Source organism: Rattus norvegicus, chromosome 19 (assembly GCF_036323735.1).
Source record: "Rattus norvegicus strain BN/NHsdMcwi chromosome 19, GRCr8, whole genome shotgun sequence".
NCBI classification, from domain to species: domain Eukaryota; kingdom Metazoa; phylum Chordata; class Mammalia; order Rodentia; family Muridae; genus Rattus; species Rattus norvegicus.
In genome coordinates this window covers 65,075,659-65,096,981 of record NC_086037.1, presented here as the reverse complement: position 1 = coordinate 65,096,981, position 21,323 = coordinate 65,075,659, and the positions used below count along the sequence as shown (strand labels likewise).

At 49.9% G+C, this 21,323-nt stretch overlaps 1 protein-coding gene across 4 annotated transcripts in view; it reads right to left on the bottom strand.

The window, feature by feature from the left end:
* The window catches only part of 6430548M08Rikl (RIKEN cDNA 6430548M08 gene like), a 48,560-nt gene extending 28,204 nt beyond the window's left edge, over nt 1-20,356 (bottom strand). The window contains exons 1-2 of one of the 4 annotated variants that reach the window (XM_063278062.1): nt 19,415-20,356; nt 19,031-19,275 (exon numbers count right to left, since the gene is read on the bottom strand). The gene's annotated coding sequence lies outside the window, so the exon portion shown is untranslated. Of the gene's footprint in view, nt 1-19,030 lie in introns of all 4 variants that reach the window. The other 3 variants (XM_006255743.5, XM_039097779.2, NM_001107436.2) reach the window with 3 other exon arrangements.
* Nucleotides 20,357-21,323: the final 967 nt, after the last annotated feature.

Sequence of the window (21,323 nt, the reverse complement as noted above, 5' to 3'; positions counted from 1 at the left end):
CACTTGCTCGTTTATTTGACACAGGGTCTTTTGCTGTGTATCCCTCCATGGCCTGGAGTTTGCTATGTAGACCAGGCTGGCCTTGAACTCAGATCTGCCTGTCCCTGCCTTCTGGGTGCAGGGATTAGAGGTGTGTGCTACCATGCCTGGTCAGCTGCAGCTTTTTTAGCAGGACAAACAACTGGGACAGCTGGATGCAATGCAGGCTGACTGGCCTGACTTTCCATCCTTTTGGATAATTTGGCAAAATAGATGAACAGCATCTGCCCTTGGTATGGAGAAAAGAGCTGGCCATGACCAGATGAAGACACACTCCCTCCCATGGGATATAAAACTGTGCCTTCCCTAAAAGCCCACTGGAGGGCATGATGGGATTGAGGGATGTTCATTCTCTTCAGGTTCAGTACTGTCTTCTGGTCCGGGGGGGGGGGGGGGGTCAAGCTCAAAGTTGTGCACGTGTAGAGGACATCTGTGTCCCGTGGGAGGAGAGATCAAGCTACTGTCCTGGAAACAAGAAGCCCTGGCAAGCTGCCCGAAGTCCTCTGTGGAAAGGCCACTAGTGTCGCCTCCGCCTACTCAGGACACCTGTCATCCCTGTCAAAGCTGCCCACACAGCTCTCCAGGCGGAAAGGCAGAGATGCTGTCACTATTCAGAAACATCCTCAGGCAGGTACTTGAGCAACCCTGACCCTTCACCACTTCAGTACTGTGCACCCTGACCTTCAGGTCTGTCCTCCTCGCCTAGTTTGCCTCTCCCTCTGGCTAAACCCCTAGCTGGTCCACTGCATGCAGAAATCTCAAGCTGACAGTGTTCTACACGGGGGCCTTCTGCAGGTCACTGGCATTCTCTGACCCCCTCATGTCATCACCCCTGCCTGCTCAGTCTATCTTAGGGCAATAACCTAAACACACAGCGAAGATGGGAAAATAACCAAAATGGGCAACAGAAACACTGTGTAAACATTGTTACATTAATTCCTCTGGCACTTCACTGAAATATGGGGGCAACACTGACAGCAGGGCATTAGGGAAAATGTTAATTTTAAATGAAAAGAAGACTGAAACACAAAGGGCTCAAAGGGGGACCACAGCCCCTGGGCAGTCTGGCTGCCTTCGCATGTTGCTGTAGGGATCGAATGGGTGATGGAAGAGGCCTGTCCAAGAGCTGGTTCTCAGCAGCTCGCTGATGCTAGGTGTCGGAAGGGGGCTCTGCATGAGAATCCAGTGAGGAGAACCCTACAGCTCTGGGAAACACGTGCAGGTGACTATTCACCGATGGGGCGTTTTATGATCCAGTGAGAATCATTCTTGCAATATAAGCCCCAGTGTCCCCACTTTTGAGATAGGGTTTCATGTAGCTCAGGCTAGACGTAAGCTCACTATGTAGCCCAGGATGACCTTGAACTTTTGATCGCACTGTCTTCTGGAGTGCTGGGACTATAGATGGGTTCCACCATACTCACTTTATGTGGTGCTGGGAGCTGAAGCCAGGGCTTCGAACATGCCACAAGAGCATTCTACCGACTGAGCTACACTCTCAGCTCTTGGTTTTTGGCTGTTTCTTGGTCGTCTGTTGGTTTTTGTTTTCGGGTGAGATTTCACTCTGTAGTCAAGGTGTGCCTAGTTACTCAGTAGGTAGCTCAGGCCAACCTCAAACGTCCTCTTACCTCACAGAGAGCATAAACGTGTCTCATCACAGCCAACTTTAGCTTGACGAGAGAGCACAGGCACGCACAAGCACACTGAGAACTTGTGTTGTTGTTGTTGTTGTTGTTGTTGTTGTTGTTGTGACAGGATCTCACTCTGCAGCCTAGGTTGGCCTGGAAACCACCTGCCTCACCTTCTCCAGTGCTGGTGACATACTGGTTTCTTTATAGAGCTAGATTGGCTGCTGCACAGGAGGAGGCCACATGCACAGTGACCTCTGGAAGCAAACGCCCAACACCTTGGGTTCAAGACTCCGCTCTCAGAAGTCTTTCCCGACATCTCCACCCAAAACTGTCTACTACAGGCTGCCTGTGGCTGATCTGAGATACGTCGTGCCTTGGAATACGTGTGTTTTCCACATGTGCCTTACATACACAGCCTTAAGGTAATTGCATGCAGTATTTCTGTGTGCCTGCATTTGACTCGAACCCTCACAAGAGGTCTGTTATAGTGTCTCATTGGTGCTGAGGGTTTTAGGGTTTGAAGGACTGGGAATTTTAGATTTCCCGATTATGCAGGAGGCTCATTTGCTGTCACTCACTAGCTTAGCCCCAAAGGCTGTTCACTCAGTGAAGACAAAAGCCCCTGTCTCACAAAGGAGCTGCAGAGACCCCTGAGCAGCAGCACAGCACTTAGCTTTGTCCAATCATCCACCCTGCTCTTCTTCCCCACAAACGCCACGCAGTTGCTGGCCGGACATGCAGTGACATTCCTTCTCTTCATTCAATCCAGGTTCTCTGTTCAGGCTGTGCAGGCTGGGGCTTCTAGGCTCCCTGTACTTCTGGGCAAGTGGCTGGTCACTTGCCTCACCACAAATGTGCCTCTGATACCTGCAGAGAATGCAGACTGGTGCCCCTGAAAATCTAATTCTGGCCGATAGGTGAAAGAGGCGATCAATATGTGACTACCACCAGAGTGGCAGGAGGCTGTCATTTCTGCCCCTGCTGTCCTCAGCCTGGACTAAATATAGCCCAATACCTGGAAGAAGTATGGGGGAAGGAAGGGTCTGGCCATCCAGTCCTGGCTTAGGGGAAGAAGTAAGGTGGCTTGCTTTCCAGACTGGGAGCCAAATCCCCAAGGTTTTCCTGTTGACTTGTCTCTGTTTTCTTCTCTCCAGTGGCCCAGTCCCCAGGCCATTCCTTGGCAGCAGGTAGCCTGTGTCCAGGTCCCTCAGTCCCGAGGGAGGGAAACCCCTTTTCAGCTAGAAAAGTGTAAATGGGTGGAAACCCCACTCTTTTTCCTCTAGGTCTACTGGGACAAGGAAGTAAGGACAAAGACAGGAAAAGCACAAGGAAGCCTGGTAAGGCCCTGGCTGAGGGCTGAAGGACAGCAGAGGAGAGGACAGCACAGAGGCCTCTCTTTATCTGTGCTGTCTGTGTTGCCCTCAGTTAACTGCTGCCTGAAGACATCAACTAGAAATGTTCAGAAATCAAGTTCCTGTTTTAAACTGTGTCGTTCTGAATAGTGTGATGGACCTCCTGACATGTTGTTCCATCTGCTTAAGAGAGCCACATATCTACACTGTCTCCACTACTCACTTGATGTCACTTGACAGCCATGCTGGTTATCAGATCCACTGTGTTAGGACCCAGTCCTGAGTCTCGATAGCCTTTATTATATTCAATAATGGCCTCCAAGTGAAAAGGCTATATTCTGGCCATTCACTATAGGACTGTGGAACTGCTCACCGTAATGCTGCTGTTAATCTCTTGGTGTGCCTAAGTTATAAATTAAGCTTTAGGTTTGATAGCATTAGGGGATTGGGCATCTATGGGAACAAATGTATGGAAATATTGGCTAGGGAAGATCAGAACAGCTGGGCAAAGTCATGGGAGAAACAGTCCAATGCAAAAGCTGCAGAGGCTAATGCCTGCTGAAGCCAAGATACCAACCCTCCCTGAGAGACTTAAAGACAACGCGGAGTCTTCTAACTTGACATGGGGAACACCCAGGGTTAATCCAAAATCACCCAGCACAGAAAGAACTGGGAAAGTCATCAGGAGAACCCTCAGATCACCTGAAAGGGCACCATGACTGGAATCAGCTGACAGAGGTTTCCGAATGGCTATTATTAAAAACTATTCCAAGAAGCAAAGCAGGGTGGTGCTGAAGGAATAATTTAAAAGTCTCAGGGGAGAAGAAGATAAAGGGAAATCAAACAGAACTCATAGAATGGGGAATTAAAAACACTGGAGAGACTCAGCAGCCAAACAGGACGACACAGCAGAGTCAGTGAACACCAAAAGGTCAGCAAGCGCCTGATCCCAGCAAGGAGAAAAGACGAGGAAATGAGAGAGCCTGCAGCCAAGGGACAGCTTCAAAGGATCCAATATGTGTGTGCGGGAAGGAAGACAGCACGAAACAGAGGGAAAAACCCCAAATCTATGGCTGGCAGAGAACAAAGCCCATAGAGCCAAAAAGCTGACTAATCCGAGAGAATCCACTTCATACCCTCACACCCACATCCAAACCCACATCATACATGCATCACACACACACAGTCCAGCAGTAGAGAGGACATCTCAAGGAGCATGGAAGCACAGGTCACCGGATGGACGTATCACACAGTGGCACATGCCTATAGTTACCTTAGCACTTGGGTGGACAGGCAGGGAGGGCAAAAGCTCAAGGGCACCCTCAGCCACATGCTGGGTCTGAGGCTGTGAGGGCCCTGTTTCCAAAAATCCAAAGACAGGAAAAGAAATAGCCTCGGATGCGGTGAGCAGCCTTTAGAGGAAGTCATTTCCCTCTCACTATGCCTGTCTTGAGCATCAAGTCACTCACGGCTCTAGATGGATGGTGGCCTTGGGCATCAGGCTGCTGTGTCCTGTGCTAGGCTTCTCCTGTGCAGAATTACATTCATTCATTCTGTCTCTGTTTCTACCTCTCTGGGTGTGTCTCTGTCTCTCTGTCTCTCTCTGTTTTTCTGTCTCTCTGTTTCTCTGTCTTTCTGTCTCTGTCTTTCTCTCTCTCTCTCTCTCTGTGTGTGTGTGTGTGTGTGTGTGTGTGTGTGTGTGTGTGTGTCGGGGGAGGTCTACTTGTGTACTATGTGTGTACAGGTGCCTGTGGAGACCAGAGGAGAATGTCACATCCATTGGCACTGGAGTTACAGATGGGTGTTAGCCACCCAGCTTGGGTGCTGGGAACGGAACCGCAGTCCTCTGTAAAGCAACAGGTGCTCTTAACCACTGAGTTATCTCTGCAGCCACAGGAATTAATGATTGACGTTCTACTTCCACAGACCAGATCGTCCGTGTACGTCTCCGGGGATCTGCATGGGAAGCCTGGTTGTCTTGCAGAGCTAACACAGTGATGGCAGAGCCTAGAAAGCTCACTCCGGTGAGGTCAGAGGTATGCACTGTTCTGAGGGGAAGAGCACATTCACAGATCTGCTCGGCAGTGTTCATGCTAAGAGCTAGAAACAAAAAGGTTCCCCCGCCCAGTGGCCAGGTGGACACTCGGGCATGCCCTCACTCCAGACTACAGGCACGAACGCCTCAGTGAGCCTCAGCAGGGTGAAGGGAGTCTCCTTGACAGTTTACCTGATTCTATCTGAGAGACATTTCCTAAAAGACAGAGAGATGCCGGTGCTGGGTAGAGATGGGGAGGGGCATTGTCAATGGGAGTTTAGGGTGATAGAAATGGCTTCCTCCTTGAACTTGATAGTGACTACATGAATCTATGTGTTCTAAAATATACTCCAAAATATGTCTACTTTACTGCATGATAAGTATAAGGAAGAGAATCGGCAAAGGCAGCTGAGTGCCCAAGACACAGCCTAGGTTGAGCAGTTCCCCTTTCTTAGGAAAATGGTTGGAGTCAGGAGCAGTAGTAAAGCAATTACCTGGCATCACAAAATAAATTTAGAAGAAAAATGAGCAAAGAGAAAGAGGAGGCTCTGAGACACCAGACTCAGCAGCTAGCTGTACCCTTCTACCACATGCCCACCCACATGGGGCCTGGACTTGGTACTCAGACCCAGCTTCCCCCAGCTTTCCACTGTCTTGAGCTACCTCAGCTACAGCCCTCCCTGACAGGCAGTTCTGAGCCTGGTCCTTTGAGAGCATGTGTCACCTCAGGCTCAGTCATCAGCAGACCCACAAAGAACAAAGATGTTCCCGCCTACGGCCTCACTTGCTCATGACAACAGTGAAGCTCAGGGAGGGTCTGGGAGCTGGAGAGGGGCTGGAAATGAGGAAGGTCAATTACAGGTTCCCTGCCAGGTGGGCTGGAGGTTGGATTAGGAGGGAGGGGGAGAGCCCGGGCTTCCCACGCCAGACTTCTCATCCTCTGCCACTGGGGAGGAAGGCATCCATGCTCAAAAGCACACTAGGTTTGAACAGAACAGGGCAGGCAACTTCAGAGAGGGTGGCTGCGTGTGAAAGGTAGCACTGCGTAGTAAGAAAGACACCGAGTGAGAGGATGGGGGGCAAAACTCACAGGAACACAGGACAAGTCCCACCAGGCTTCCTTAGGAAGCGTCAGTGACCCAGCGCTAACAAGAAAACCCCTCCCTCGATTGACAGGCTAGATGTACCACTGCCAGGACCATGACTAGCTTGATTCTGAGATGCCACGCTGCACACTGACACTGTGACACCCCCACTGGACACTCCACAGGCTATACCCCTGCTGACTGTCTTTTCCTTCAGCATCAGTGGTTCAGCCACGAGTCCAGGGCAGCACAGAAAGTCGACACCAAATGTGGGGGTCGGGGCAGAAAGCTGTACCAGGAGCCTCCAGGGCTCCTGTGTCACAGAAAACCAGATGAGTCCCAGCACCACAGACTGTTGACAGGATGCACAGGGGAACTGCCCCAAGGATGAGTGTTATTCTCTCAGAGTGGGAGAACAGATACTTCTAGAGCTGCTGGGACAACAGGAGCTTCAGTCCTTACCGGGAGCAACAAGGCATGCTGGGGGTTCCTGGGAGGAGTTCCATTTCCAGTCAGCTCCCTGAATACCATGGCCCACCCCCGTTGACACAAAAGGTCACCTTGATTTCCTGAATTGTGCCAGGCGTCCACCCATCCTCTTCCTTCCCTATAAACCAACACCACTGACCCAGAGCCTTCACCACTGATTGCCCAAAGGTCAGAGCCACAGACATCAATAAGCAACACTGAACAGCTCACCTCAGTGGATGCACTGAGAAGACAGAGAAGGTGCCTGCCTACCGCATTGCATCTGTTCAAATTCCTCCACAGGAGTGGGGCAGACAACTCAGAGAAAAGAGCAAGAATGGCCAGGCAAAGTCACCAGAGCCACACCCTAACCCTTTTGGGGGAGCATCTGTGTTTTGGAGGAGCTGCACTGACACTGACCGCTCCACATGGGGGGGGGGGAGGGCTGGGTCCCAAGTGGTAACAGTGGGCAGGGTTCAGCAAGGCTCAGGAGCGAGGCCTGAGTCTGACAGTCCACACCTGCCTTCCTGCCCCAATGATTTTATTGTCTATAAGCATTTCCTGGAGTGAGTCACCCCAGTTTGATGCCTCTTGCTGGAGAAAACTGAATTTAGACATCGTGAAGGGCCTCTAGCAGATCTGAGCATGGAAGACATTACAGACAGGTTTTGCCCTTTCACCCCCTTTCTCTCTTGCTAAAAACCATTACATTCCGAAAGCAGCCGCCAAGGTCTATTCTGTTACTTGGCCGCTGACTCATCCCTGAGACCAAACACCAAGGCCCAACTATCAAAATTCATGATTTGGCTAGTAGGGCCAATCAGGATTTACCGACTCACCCTAGCACGGACTCTCCCTTTTCCTCTTAAAAACCCTAGCAGTGGTTTTTTATTTGTTTGTTTGTTTGAGGTGGGGCTTTTTTGTTTGTTTGTTTTTTGTTTTGCTCTTGCTTGCTTGGCCTTTGCAGTTGAGCCCCCTGACCCCCTTGGGGGTAATAAATCTCCTTGGCGCTAATAATTTGGTGTCTGCTTCTGCCCTGTGCCCATTCTGGGGGGCAGACCTCCTTTTCACAACTTCCTAAAATGCCATACCAGGTCCTTTAGACAGCTTGATACGAGATTAAATAAGTGTCATGGGTCAGAATCCCCGAAACAGTGGGGAGTAGTGGAGCAGTGCCATTTCTCTGCGTGCCACTGATCAGACCAGACCTCTCGATCATACTAGTAGCTAGAAAGGACACGCACACATGCACGCACGCACGCACGCACGCACACATACACACACAAGGTTGGTTGGGGGGGAGCACACCTGAGTCACACAACACAGAGGGAAAGACACAATATAAATAAGACATGATGGGCTGGAGAGATGGCTCAGCGGTTAAGAGCACCCGATTGCTCTTCCAGAGGTCATGAGTTCAATTCCCAGCAACCATATGGTGGCTCACAACCATCTGTAAAGAGATCCGGTGCCTCTTCTGGTGTGTCTGAAGACAGCTACCGTGTACTTACATGTAATAAATAAATAAATAAATCTTTAAAAAAAAATAAGACATGAATGGAGAAGCTAATATTGAGACAGAGAAACACACACACACACACACATACACACACACACTCACGAGAGAGAGAGAGAGAGAGAGAGAGAGAGAGAGAGAGAGAGAGAGAGAGCGCGAGCGCGCGCAGGTCCCTTACTGCATACCAGTACTTGGTATGGGAGATACTGTTGGATTCTGGATCTTTGGAGGAGACAAGGTCTCACTGTGTCTTGAACTCATGCATTTTAGTGTTTCTAATACCTCAGCCTCCTCAGTAACTGAGACTACGGCACTCTAAATTTCCCTTATCAAACATTTCAAAGATTTCATGTCACTCAGTGTAGTAGTCCTGCACAGTTATAGTTCTTTAGATTTCTGATACACTGCATTAGAATGGAGGAGTGAGTTGAAGGGGACCCTGCTGCACCCCTCTCAGGACTGTGTGACGGGTTGGGGATTTAGCTCAATGGTAGAGCGCTTGCCTAGGAAGCGCAAGGCCCTGGGTTCGGTCCCCAGCTCCGAAAAAAAGAACCAAAAAAAAAAAAAAAAAAAAAAAGAGGCTAGGACTGTGTGACACGGGCACTCCTCTGCACGATGTGTAAACTGATCTAGTTACCCAGAGTCAAAGCCAGCTACAGCCAGTGCTGCTTGCAGTCCTGTCAGGGCAGTTCAGCTGGGCTTTTCAGCAGTGGCAAGGGCTTCTCGGTTATAAAGGGATTCTTGGTTATTAAAAGTAATGTCAACTAACACCGTGCTGTCAAACCCTCCAGGTGCCGAGTCACACAGGCCAGATCCACTGCTATGTCAGTCTGTGAATGTGGAATCCTTGAGGCTTAGAAAGCTACGCAGCTGCCTGGGGCCAAAGAGCTACTGCAGAAGTCCAGATAGAGCAGGCAGAGCCTGATTCCACAGCCTTGGTATGCCGGACTGTGGACGTCACTACAGCTAGGTGGACTCTGTATTCCTCTAAGGAATACATCTTGTTGCAAGCTTGGTCCACACGTGGACAATATGAAAGGGTCTGGGAATGGACCAGAGGTAGACATAATGAGAGGTACTTAGGTCATCAGGACTCTGTTCATCCTGTCCTGCTTAGGCTAAAAAGGAGACCACTCTCTTTCCATAGGCTCTGCCGTGGCCAACAGTGTGGCCCAGCCTTAAACCTGTGAGCTAAACAAACCTTCCTCCCTATCCATTGCCTTCGGTAATGAGCTTCAGTAATGAAAGTCAATGAGCACAGCCAAGGACCCTCCAATCAGCCACGGCACTAGGGTGGGCTGGTGGCCCCAGTCTGTGGAACACTAACAGGAGAGGCTACTCCTGCTCTGGACTGGCAGTCAACTCTGGTTGATACAGAGGAGTCCTATTCTACAGTTGCTGCCTTAATGTCACTTCCCTTCCTTTCTACAGATGAGAGAATGCAGGATGTAACTCCAGAGATCAGGCAATTTGTGTGATGACAATTGATTAGGTCCTTGCTGGCCCCAGGGATGTGAAGATAAATGGGGAATGGTCTCAGAGACATTCCAGAAGTATCTTAGCTCCTGACAAACACCACAATTCTAGATGCAGGTGCTAATGGCAACACAGAAGTGAAAGCTTGATTTTGCCTGGGGAACCTTAAAAGTCTTGTTTCTTGATGCTGGGGAGATGGCTCAGTGGGTAAGGCATTTGCCTCATCAACAGAGAGACTCAGTTCAAAGCAAGAGGACCTCAGAACCTATGGAAAGTCATGAGATGTGCAATTCAAATCCCAGTGTTTCCATGGCAAGATGAGAGGTGGAGATGGAAGATTCCCTGGAAGCTTGTGGGCCAGCTAACCTGGCATGTACACTGTCTAACAACAACCCTGTCTCAAACAGAGTGGACGGTGAAGATTGACACCCAAGGCTGTCCTCTGACCTCCACATGAGAACCATGGCACTACACTCACACATCAACATGGAGATGGGGACACACACACACACAGAGAGAGAGAGAGAGAGAGAGAGAGAGAGAGAGAGAGAGAGAGAGAGACAGAGACAGACAGAGAGACAGAGACAGACAGAGACAGACAGAGACAGAGATAGAGAGAATATTACATTTCTGAGTCAAATCTGGTAGGAGCCCAAGCATGCCAGACACAAGAAGATATTTAAGACCACAAAAGCAGATGGCGTACAGCAGCAAGAAGATCGAGGTGGACTGATGTCCCCCACTTAGCTAATGCAGACTTACTCAGACTTAGCTGGAGAATTGGGAGGGATAAGGAGATTGGAAGCCTAGCACAGCTTCAGTTTACATTTGGAAGTATCCCCCAAACCGTACGACTCAATGTACATATAACTGACAACTGATTTAACCATGATAAAATCAGCTTGGAACTCCCTTGCAGGCAATCGTATACAACAAGAACTAAACACCCCCAGTCCCTGGTCTTCTCTTACTTTGGAACATAAACACATGTTCTTCAGAAACATGGAGTAGTTTTTTGGTGACAAGGAAGGTGGACATTAAGCTGCCCTGCTAGAAAAGTCATCAGAGGCACTGACTACTGAGCCGCCTCTACCTGCTTAGTGGAGACTTTGTGCTTGGCCACATGCCCGCTGGGCTACTGAGCAGAATTCACTGTGCACTTACAGTGGGACACGCTTTGTCTGGAAGGGACGAGACGAATGGAGCTTCTGCTTCGGTTGGAGGCACCAAAGAAGAAGCAGAAATCATAGCACCATTGTTAGTGCTGTGAATGAGACATGAGTGTGGACAGATCCCATCTGAACCTCCCAGTGACAACCCGCATATGGCTGTCCAAGCCGAGATGTCCTGGCCATCAGATTTCTCGCTTCATACAAGAAAACAAAAGGAGTTTAAAGTCTTTCAGTAATTATTATCATAAGGTGGTTGTGGTGGTGTCACCTGGAATCCCAGTAATAAGATCTTAGCTCAAAAGAAAAAAAAAATAAAACAACAAAAACTCCCAGAAGAGGGTTTGGGATTTAGCTCAGTGGTAGAGCGCTTGCCTAGCAAGCGTAAGGCCCTGGGTTCGGTCCCCAGCTCCGAAAAGAAGAAGAAGAAGAAGAAGAAGAAGGAGGAGGAGGAGGAGGAGGAGGAGGAGGAGGAGGAGGAGGAGGAGGAGGAGGAGGAGGAGGAGGAGGAGGAGAAGGAGAAGGAGAAGGAGAAGAAGAAGAAGAAGAAGAAGGAGAAGAAGGAGAAGAAGACGGAGAAGAAGAAGAAGAAGAAGAAGAAGAAGAAGAAGAAGAAGAAGAAGAAGAAGAAGAAGAACAACAACAACAACAACAACAACAACAACAACAACAACAACTCCTCCCAGAAGCCTACTTCTGGGACTGGAGAGGTGGCTTAGAGCAGCAATTAAGAGCACTGGCTGCACGTCCAGAGGAGCAGGGTTTGATTCTCAGCATCTGGATATATGGTGGCTCACAACAGCCTGTAAATCTGGTCTGAAGGGATCTGATATCCTCTTGTGGCCTCCATGGGCACAAGGCCACATGTGGTGCACAGACATACACATAGGCAAACAAATGCCCATATACATGAAAATAAATAACCCTTTAAAAAAGCTATATCATGTGGAAATCATGTTGGTTATACTGGCTACATAGATATCTTAAATTCATTTCACTGCTTCTTTTATTCAAGGATGTTTACTGTGGCTTGCCTCGAATTTCTGCTGAATGGTGTGAGTGAGAAGGACTGGCTGGGCAGGGAACCTGCCTGTGTAGCCGACAGTGAGGCAAAGGCCTAAGGTAGGAACTGGGGATGCCAGGGTTCTAGGCTAGTCATGGAGGCTAGGCTAAGGACCCAGGCTCACGGAGCAGACTGCATGTGAGCAGAACAAAATGAGGACTAGCAAGAAGAGGTACTGAGTCCAGCCCTGCAGCCCTGGGCTGCAGCTCTGGGAGTGCCAGGGCTATAGGCGTGCACCACCATGCCCAGCTTTAAGTGGAAGCAGCACTAGGCTTGGTTATTAAGTGGTTTTCCATCTCCTTTGGGTCACCCTGAACTAAATTACAGCAGAGGACATCTCAGACTTGGTGCTGCTTGGATTTCATTTAAGTCTTTTCTATTAACTATAAACTTAATATGCGTAGTTAGCCAGAATGGGCTCCTGTTCCTCCAGAGCCTTCACCCCTTGCTTAGGAAGCCCAGCTCTGCACCCCAGTTTTAGCTCACACCTCCCAACTCAAGCATGTTGGCTCAAACTCGCCACTGGTGCCTTTCTGCTTTGGTATTTTCCATCTGCGTTGGATCTGCTCTTCCCAGTGCCCCATTCCCCGCAAGCTCAGTGGCCACTCTGCAGCTGTGACTCATCTGCTGTGAATCATGCCTGCCTAAGATGCAAAGGCAGGGAACGCTCTCCAGCACACCTGGCTGGGTGCGAGCCCCTGAGCCCCTGCCTGTGGTCTGCACACAGCACAATAGCCTGGGTGGGGGCAGTTACTAAGAGCAAAACAACCCCTGCCCTGTAATGAGTCTTGGCCACCCAATTCTGGCTTTAGAGGCTGGCAGGGGCTTCTGGTAGGAGCCTGCACGGCCAAGATCAAGGCAGCGTCGAATCCTGACAGTTGCTTCCTTCACAGAGCAGCAGGCAACTTCAGGCGCACTCTTAGCGGCCCTTTCTGTTTCCAGAGCTGGGTGTCTGTCTCTGTCTCTGTCTCTTTGTCTCTCTCTCTCTCTCTCTCTCTCTCTCTCTCTCTCTCTCTCTCTCGTGTGTGTGTGTGTGTGTGTGTGTGTGTGTGTGTGTGTGTGTGTGTGTCATCCAGAGAGGGGTTCCAGCATAGGGGACTATGACAGAAATGCAACAGAGAGCCTGACTAGGATCCTGGGACAGAAAGAAGACTTTCATGGACAAACTCATGCAATTCAAGCAAGGTCTGAGCCAGGCTAATGCCACCTGCCTGTAATTCCAGCACTGGGGAGGCTGAGGCGATAGGACCGTGGGTTCAAACCAGCCAGAGATACCTAGAAGTTAGACTCATCCCCAAATTAAAGTCCCCAGCTGAGTCAGCGAGAACATTAGGGGCACCTTCATTCACCTGCCCCTCCCCGCTCCCCTGCAGAGGCATATCTTCGAGACAGCAGATGATGCTGGAAGACAGAGGAACAGAAAGCACCACACTTTCTCAGGACAAAATAATGGCTGAATGGGAGCAAAGACTGGTCCATGCTTCACCATGCTCCAAGCTAGAAAATGACACTTATCACTAAGGACCACCTACTGCCCAGTGCCCAGAATAGGCAGAACCATGGCGAGGATGCAAAATGGTGGCTCCTGGGTGGGGGACAGGACAAAGAGGAACTGCTATCGTTAGTAACTTGCTTTTTGGGGGCAATGGAAATGGTCTAAAATTAGACTATGACGATGGTCTTACCACTCAGTAGCGTTACTAAAAATAACTGACTCGTGAAATGGGTAGATTCTATAATGTGTAAAATGCACTTCTACAAGCTCCTAAAGAAAGAAGGAAACAGAGAAGAAAGAGGGGAGGGAGGCAGCTATTTAAAGTCTATGCAAAGAGAGGGTGAGGAGTGAGTGAACTCTTAGGACTGAAGCCGAGAGCTAAGCATCTTCACAGAAGGAATCGATGGCAGCCAGGCTCTGAGAGGCCAGGGCTTTCAAGCCATCTGTAGCCTTCCACTCTCAGCACTTCTGCACCCCCAAAGTGCTAGGAAGTGCTGAGGGCAGGCAAAAGAGTGAGTAGGGTGAGTGAAGACCGGTCTGAGCAGACACATGGCTGTTGAGACAGTGCTCTTGATGGGGAGGGGTCAATCAGGCCTTGAGACTAAATCCCAGGGCTGGCAGGGCACCAGGAACGCCCAGGCACAGAGGGCAGAGGACCAGTGTAGTGTTCAGTACCTGTCAGAAGCACTGACAGGGGGTCTCACAGGTGACCTTGGCTTTGCCCAGGGCAGCAGCAGATCAGACAAGCTGAGGAGACAGATTCAAAGCCAGGGAACATGGATTTGCAAATTTCTTGACTCCTCTATACCCGGAGTCTCAGCTGTAAATTGGGATATTACCAGGGGCTATTCAGACTGTTTTTGTGGGGACTGACATGATAACCCTATAACTGGGCATGGTACTTGTCACGGCAGATACACCCCATAATAATCACCAGCTATAATAAGGTTCAGAACACCCTTGGAACCTAAGATCAGCTGTCCCTGTTCCCAGGGCCGTTCCTCACCCCTGTCAGCACCAGCCCAGATAATGAGGTTGAAGCAACAGGATGCTGGAAGCCACCCCTCCAGAGAAGCACTTCCTCCCATTTGTCTTAAATGTGGCACCACTGAATCATTTCTTCTAGCACGCTCCTTCCCAATATAGACCTCCTGGCAGGGATCTTGTCATCCTTTCTGAACACATAGGAACAAGCCAGTCCACTGGGCACAGAAGAGGCAGGAGGGAAGAAGACTGGAAGGAGAGACAACCACAGCCCTGTGGTAACTGGGAATGAAAGCATAAAAAGAGCATCAGGTCTCTGGAAGGAGCCCCAAGATGCTGACGGTAATGGTCCCCGTGGAGATGGGGAGGACAGTGGAAAGATCACAGCAACTTGTCACTAGCATCTTGGTATGTCATTTGAAATTTGATACCAGCCATGGGTTATCCAATCAAAAACAAAACTGGAAAACCCCAGCAACCTGGACATTGTGGCATGGATTTGTTATCCCAGCACTTAGAAGATTGAGGGAGGACTGTGAGCAATAGGCTAGCCTGGGCTACACAACAAGATCCCATCTGAAAGCTAAACAAGATAAGGATTTAGAGAGCTAGTGAGAGAAGGGCAAGGTTCTTTTACCACAAACCACAAATCAGCCTGGCAGGAGCTCCTGAAGAGTTCATACGTAGTCAAGGGTGAAGGTCAGAGCCTGCATGTCCCAACAGGCTCAGTAGCCGTCTTTGGCAATGATATAGGGAGGGCATAGCTTCCCTGATGTCAGCACCTCCTCCACACAGAGGTGTGAAGTCCACGGTGAAGAGAACAGGGATGCTAGACACTGACAAGCTATTTCAACTCCATTGGACGGAATCCAGCAAAAAGTCAAGGAAGGAAATCCTGTCCCAGGGCTCACCATGAAGCACAGTGTGCATCCATCCCCTGAAGATGGGAGCATCATGGACGCGTTCCAAGAATGCATCTAAACCACTGTAATTGTTCCTAAACATTGCCAAGCAACCTCTACCAATTTGTTCTGTTAAAATGTCACTATATTTTGTGGGCTTTTTTTAAAAATTTTAGTTTATTTGCTTGTTAGAGTTTTAGAATAGGGTCTTACTCCACAGCCATTCCTGACCTCAAACTTAATATGATACTGATCTCAAACTTGCTGCAATCCTCCTGCCTCAGCCTCCCAAGCGTTAGGTGAGTACCACTGCATTCAACTAAAGATCACAGAATCTTTTAGTTGGAAGACATTAAGCTGAATTATGCCCACAAAAATGTCGATTGAAGTTCTATCCCCCGATATGTGTTAATATGTTTGGAAAAGGATGGTTATGGATGTGACTTGTTGAGACCACGATAGACTATAGTAGACCCCCAAATGCAGAAGCTAGAGTGCTTCAGCTATAAAGGAAGGATCCCTGGGCTGACCAGCAACCAGTAGTAGCAGCTGAAAGATACATGGAACCTGAGTCATGAAAAGGAAACGGTCCTTCTGGTCTGTAAACCTCTGAGAGAATCCATTTTTATTGTTTTGAAATACCCAGTTTATAGAACGTTGTTATAGCTCGCTCCTCCAGGAGATTGACACAGACCGTCACTTGGCTTCTCTTCCCATCCACCATGCCTGAACTCTTCTGCCCATTGGTCAGCTGCTAGCCTGCTATCTCCCATAAGAGAAGCCAATCGAGTGTCCACCTCAGTAGCACCTCCTCCCATCCTGTAAGGCTCTGATATAAACAGTCCTACAGTAAGCATGCACTGAGCACTTCTACAAGCCAGCCACTGTTCTGGGCGTGTTGATACAGCAGCAAACAGTGGACAGATAATAAAAAAATGTTCTCAAAGAAACAAGGTTATTTCTAATGCAGATAAAGAAAACTGCAATATGCTGAAGGGAGTGGGCTGGGGACCAGAGGAAACAGGAAGATCATTTTGACTAACAGGGAAGGTCTCCTTTAACATGTGACATAGGAGTGGTTACCTGAATGATAGGCGGGTGCCTACAAGGAAATCTGGAAGGAAGAACAACCAGTGAACAGGCCCTGTGGCACAGAAAACTAGGTATGCGTAAGGAGGGACTCTGGGAATCACTGGGGTAGCTGCTGACACTAGAGATACAGGCGAGATCAGTCAGTACCTGTGTCACTAACCGTCAGCCTAAGATAAGTCTGAGCTGCATCCTGAGAGACTATGGCATTCTTCAAACAAGCCTTTCTAACTGTACTGCGTGTCCTTTGCTTCTTGGGATCTTACCAGTAACAGCCCTGAATGTTCTGTAATTCTGGTCATCAAGATGTTCCTGGCTTACCAGCTCAAATTCCTGCACCTCTGTAGCAACTTACAACGTGTACTCTGAATGGCTTTCTGTGACCTTCATTAAATGTGCTATCGAGAAAAGAACACAGTCCCTGAGACATGCAGTAAATGAAAGCTTTCAGGTCAGACCTTGGCTTTGATACATGCACCCGGGACTGTTTTGGCTTTCAGTCTGGCCAGAACCACTGAACTGACCTGCAGAAACAGCCATAAGGTAACTCCCTGCAGTCCTGTGGTGCTGCCCGGATTTGGAGGATGGGATAAAAAGCTTGTTCTTCCCTAACAAGAACAGCTGTGTGTGCTAAAAATAGGGGGAAAAAAAGGCCTCAAACAATGCCACGTACAAAATCTAGGTGAACGCAGCAGAGCCGGCAGCAGCTCCATGGATTCTACCACACTTCTCTTCCAGTTGGGAGATTAAAAAAAAAAGTCACTGGGGCGCGTCTCCCTAGAACTGCCATGCTGTCTTGCATCATAGCTGAGGACACCCAACTTGTTTGGAAACTAAGCACTTGAGCAAAAATGCTCTGCAATGCACTTCCTACTGGCTTTCTCAAAGCCTGGAGACAAATCTGAGTTGCCACAGAGGGTGTAGGGAGAGGTAACAGTATGGTGATGCTGGCTGGCCAACCAGGCTGTCAGTGAGGCGGGGAGAGCAGAGAAGGATGCTCCACTCAGCCCTCCAGCCCAGCAGGAGGCGTAATCTGTTCACACCCATCTCATGTCCTCTTGGGTGATGATCTATTATACCCAGCACTTTTAGCAACCAAATTATTGTGGCGCTTTCTTTGCCTCCAATAGTTAAGTGGCCCTAGACAAGTGAGTCTTGGTTTCTTCATCTGTGTCACAGGAGGAATGTCACCTGCCACTCCCAAATTAATGGTGAAGATGAACAAGGAGATCCTGTTGAAAGTACTCTGTAAGCTACCAAGCATGAGAACACCATAACAGTGGAAGTCATCCTCCTGTTGCTGTTCCTTACTGCAGTGGGCTGTCATTCAGCTTTTGATTCCTCTCTTTAGATTTGGTCTTGTTATACAGCCCAGGATGGCCTTGAACCCATGATGCTCCTGCCTCAGCTTCTGGAGTACTAACAGTGCAAGCCTAATCCATTTCATCTGATGTTTGAAATTTCATTTTTAGTTGTTTTAATTTTTTAACTGTTTTTGTATGCCTGTGAATAGGTGCTTGAGGAGGCAAGAAGAGAGCATCAGATTCTGTGAAGCTAGGGTTACAGGTGTTTGGGAGTCCCCCAAGGTGGGTGATGGGAACTGAACTCTGGTCTTCTCAAAGATCAGTGCTCTTAACTGCTGAACCTTCACTCCAGACCCTTGATGTTTCTTGTAACCCAATGATTTTCCTTTTGTGAAAGGGAGAAAAGGAAAGGAAGCCAGGTATTCACATGACTTGCCCACTCTATAGCTCCCTAGGGGATCAGGGGGTTGGGGAGCTGTCCTAAAAGAAGCTCCCTCAGCGCCATTTGGGGTTATTATAAAACCACTTACCTTTGAAGAAACAAATATTGTCAGGAAGATTGAGCTGCATTTAGCATCCGTGGAGATGCTAAATTTCTTTAAGGCGTGTGATATGGCTATATTTGTGACATTCTCAAGAACTGACACAGACCATCCAAAAGACAACCATCCCAAGAAATTTCTGTATTGCAACAGGGACTGACATAGCCCATCATCGCCAACTAGAAATCACCAGTGTTTGAGGGGAAAAGAAAATCTCGGGTGTCAACTTTTTCCACGGAAGCCCGTCGAAACAGCTTATCTGCCATCTTGGTCCTCAAAGGCCTAAAGATCCTTACTTCTGACCACAGTGTGGGAAAGAGGAAAGGGATGTGGCTCACTCAACTCCTGTCCTGGGGTTCATGCTATGTCGCTGTCCTGCTTTCAGGACTAGGGAGGAGGCAGATCGTAGGGAATGAATCAGAACCTCAGCATCGGGTTACAGGCTGGATCCCCAGCCAGGGCGAGGGTAGCCCGGCCTGACAGCTGCCAGCTCACCTCTACCTGTGACTCACCACCGGGACAGCTCCACGTCGGGGGCCCAGCCCGTGCCAGCGCACCTGCGCCCGCAGAGCCGCGCTCCCGCTCACTCCGTAGGTCGCACCCGTGTGCGGTAATGGACCGCCAAGCCTGCTTCCTCCTCCCCTTGTCACCTTCCCACGTCTCATCAACCCGCAACTCGGGAGAGCGCAGACCAGTGCAAGACTGGTCTTCCCAAATCCTAGAAGCGGCCTCGGTGTCCCAGCCTTCCCCGGTGGCCCCGGCGCGGGTCGTGGCCTCTGACCGGTTCGAGGCCCTCCACTGTGGCCGGCGGAGTGACAGTCCTGCGGGCTGCACCGGCCGTCCAGCTGACCCGCCCACGCCGCCCGCGACCCCTCCTCACCGGTCCCCGCTCAGCCACGCCGCACAGCCCCTCGCGAGTGCAGCACCGCAGCCCGAGGCCCTCTCGCCGCGGCAGCCCGCGGGACCGGGCAGGGGGCGGACGCCGTCGGGTCCGCAGCTGCCGCGGATGCGCCGGGCGCGGTGAGCCGTGCCGGGTCCTTCTGAGGCGCGGCGGAGCGAGCTGTCAGTCAGCGGGGCTCGCCCCGCCCCTTTAGCGGCACGTGATGTGCGACCAGCCGGGTCTTTCTGTAGTGTGGCGGAGAGAGCTGTCAGTCAGCAGGGAGCGCCCCGCCCAGTCCCACCCTCCTCTCCCGCGTGACGTGCGAGTTCTCCGGAGCCCAGGAGCAAGCCGGGAGCCCCGCCTCCAGAGCACCACGTGACTCACGAGCTGTCACTTTTACTGGGAGCGCCCCTCTTCGCTCGGCTCCTGTACGCAGGCGCAGGAGCGCCCCTTCGTCCCTGGGTCTCCCCACAGCCGCGCGGGTTCCCTCCAGAACAGTTCCAGCAGAGGATGACCAGGGCGCGGCCTTTTTGCGCGCAGGAGTGGTTTGGGAGAGAAATTTTCCCTCAAAGTTGGTCTTGCCTAAGGTAGCAGAGTCCCAGCGAAGATCCCGTGGACCGACCGGCCTTTGAAGGCGCGAGTGGCAGGCTAAGTCCCGTTTGTCTTCCGAAAGGCGTGTCTTTAAGAGGCCAGTAGATTTGGCTCTTTTCATAAATAGGAGTAGGCACAACGTCCAGCCATTCAGCTTCTCCCACATCTCTTCAATAAAGAAACACAAAGAGGCTGGGGGTGGAGCTCAGGTCCTGGCTCCCATGCCCAGAGCCAGGGAGGCAAAGAAAAACTAAAGAAAACCAAGGTTGAACTTCTGGGATTTTTCTGAAGTCGTGAGGGTTAGCCAGGGGGAATGGAGTTCTGCCAATCAGGAAGATGATCCTGTTGGTGGTAACCAGGCACCTTCCCTTTGCTGACGACAGATGGAAAGATCTGTCCCACTAAGACTTCTTGGGAAAGTTTATGAGATCCTGAGAAAAACGCTGGGAGCTGCAGTTCTTGGGGAGTTTAGAACCTTCCAGGTATACGTGACCACCCCAGGAGACGGTCTCACACCTAGACCTCTGGGTGTGAGAGCTTGGTGCCAGCTCTAGAGGGGAAGGCTGGGTGATAGTCTGCATCCTTGTGTGGACACCACAGACAGGTGCTCTACACAGAGTCTAGCAGACTATAAAGGAGGCTCAGAAAACTCGTAGAAGGGGCTGGGGATTTAGCTCAGTGGTAGAGCGCTTACCTAGGAAGCGCAAGGCCCTGGGTTCGGTCCCCAGCTCCGAAAAAAAGAATGTAAGAGGACAGTGCCCGGGTTGAAGGAACCCTCCTCTGCTTCAGTGACGGGAGATGGCACTAGGCATCTTCTGTAACCCTGACCTTACCTGGACAACTATTGGGGAGCACTGAAAACAAATGAACTCACCAAAGGGTCATGTTCCATGTTGAGAAACCCCATTTCTCCTTAGGAGATTCAGTGGCATCTGCCCTGCCTTCTAACAGGCCTCTGACCCCCTCAGGAAGTTGGAGAGAGGCAGATGACACGACATTTAAAAACGAGGAAGAACCTTCTGCAAGTCACAGTCTAGTGAACTTGGTATCAGTCTAGGAAGTATTCAGGGTGGATGACCAGAACATATATCCGTGACCCCTCTGAAAAGGGAAGGGCTTGAGACACGAGACACAAGGAACTAAATATGAAGAACTGAAGAGGCCAGGGCTGCGTCTTGGTAGCTCTGGTCCCCGGTGGTCAAGATGCTCCTCTGCAGGAAAACACCCTTGAATGTGCAGATAGGTTGTCCATTTTGTCAGAGGCTAAGGTGCCATAGGTCTTTCCCAGTTGCCACACGTGGTCTGCATCTTCAGAACCCCCCCCCACTTTATCATGCTGTCATTTATATTGTGGTGCTGTGCCTCTCTGTGTGCTCTTCAAGAGGATCATGGGAATATCCTAAAAGGGAGAACTGGCCAATCATAATTTGGGAATGTAGAAGAGACATCATACCTTGTAATCATAAAATTGGCAGGGCAGAGGTGGCACACACCTTTAATCCCAGCTCTTGGGAGGTAGAGGCAGGTGGATCTCTGTGAGTTTGAGTCCAGTTCTAGGACAGCCAGGACTAAACAAAGAAACCTTGTCTCAAGAAACATAAATAAATAAATAAATAAATAAATAAATAATGAATAAAAAGCATAAGATCTTTCTTTAAATCCATGATGCAGACCCATTGGGACAGCTTATTCCGATCTTTCT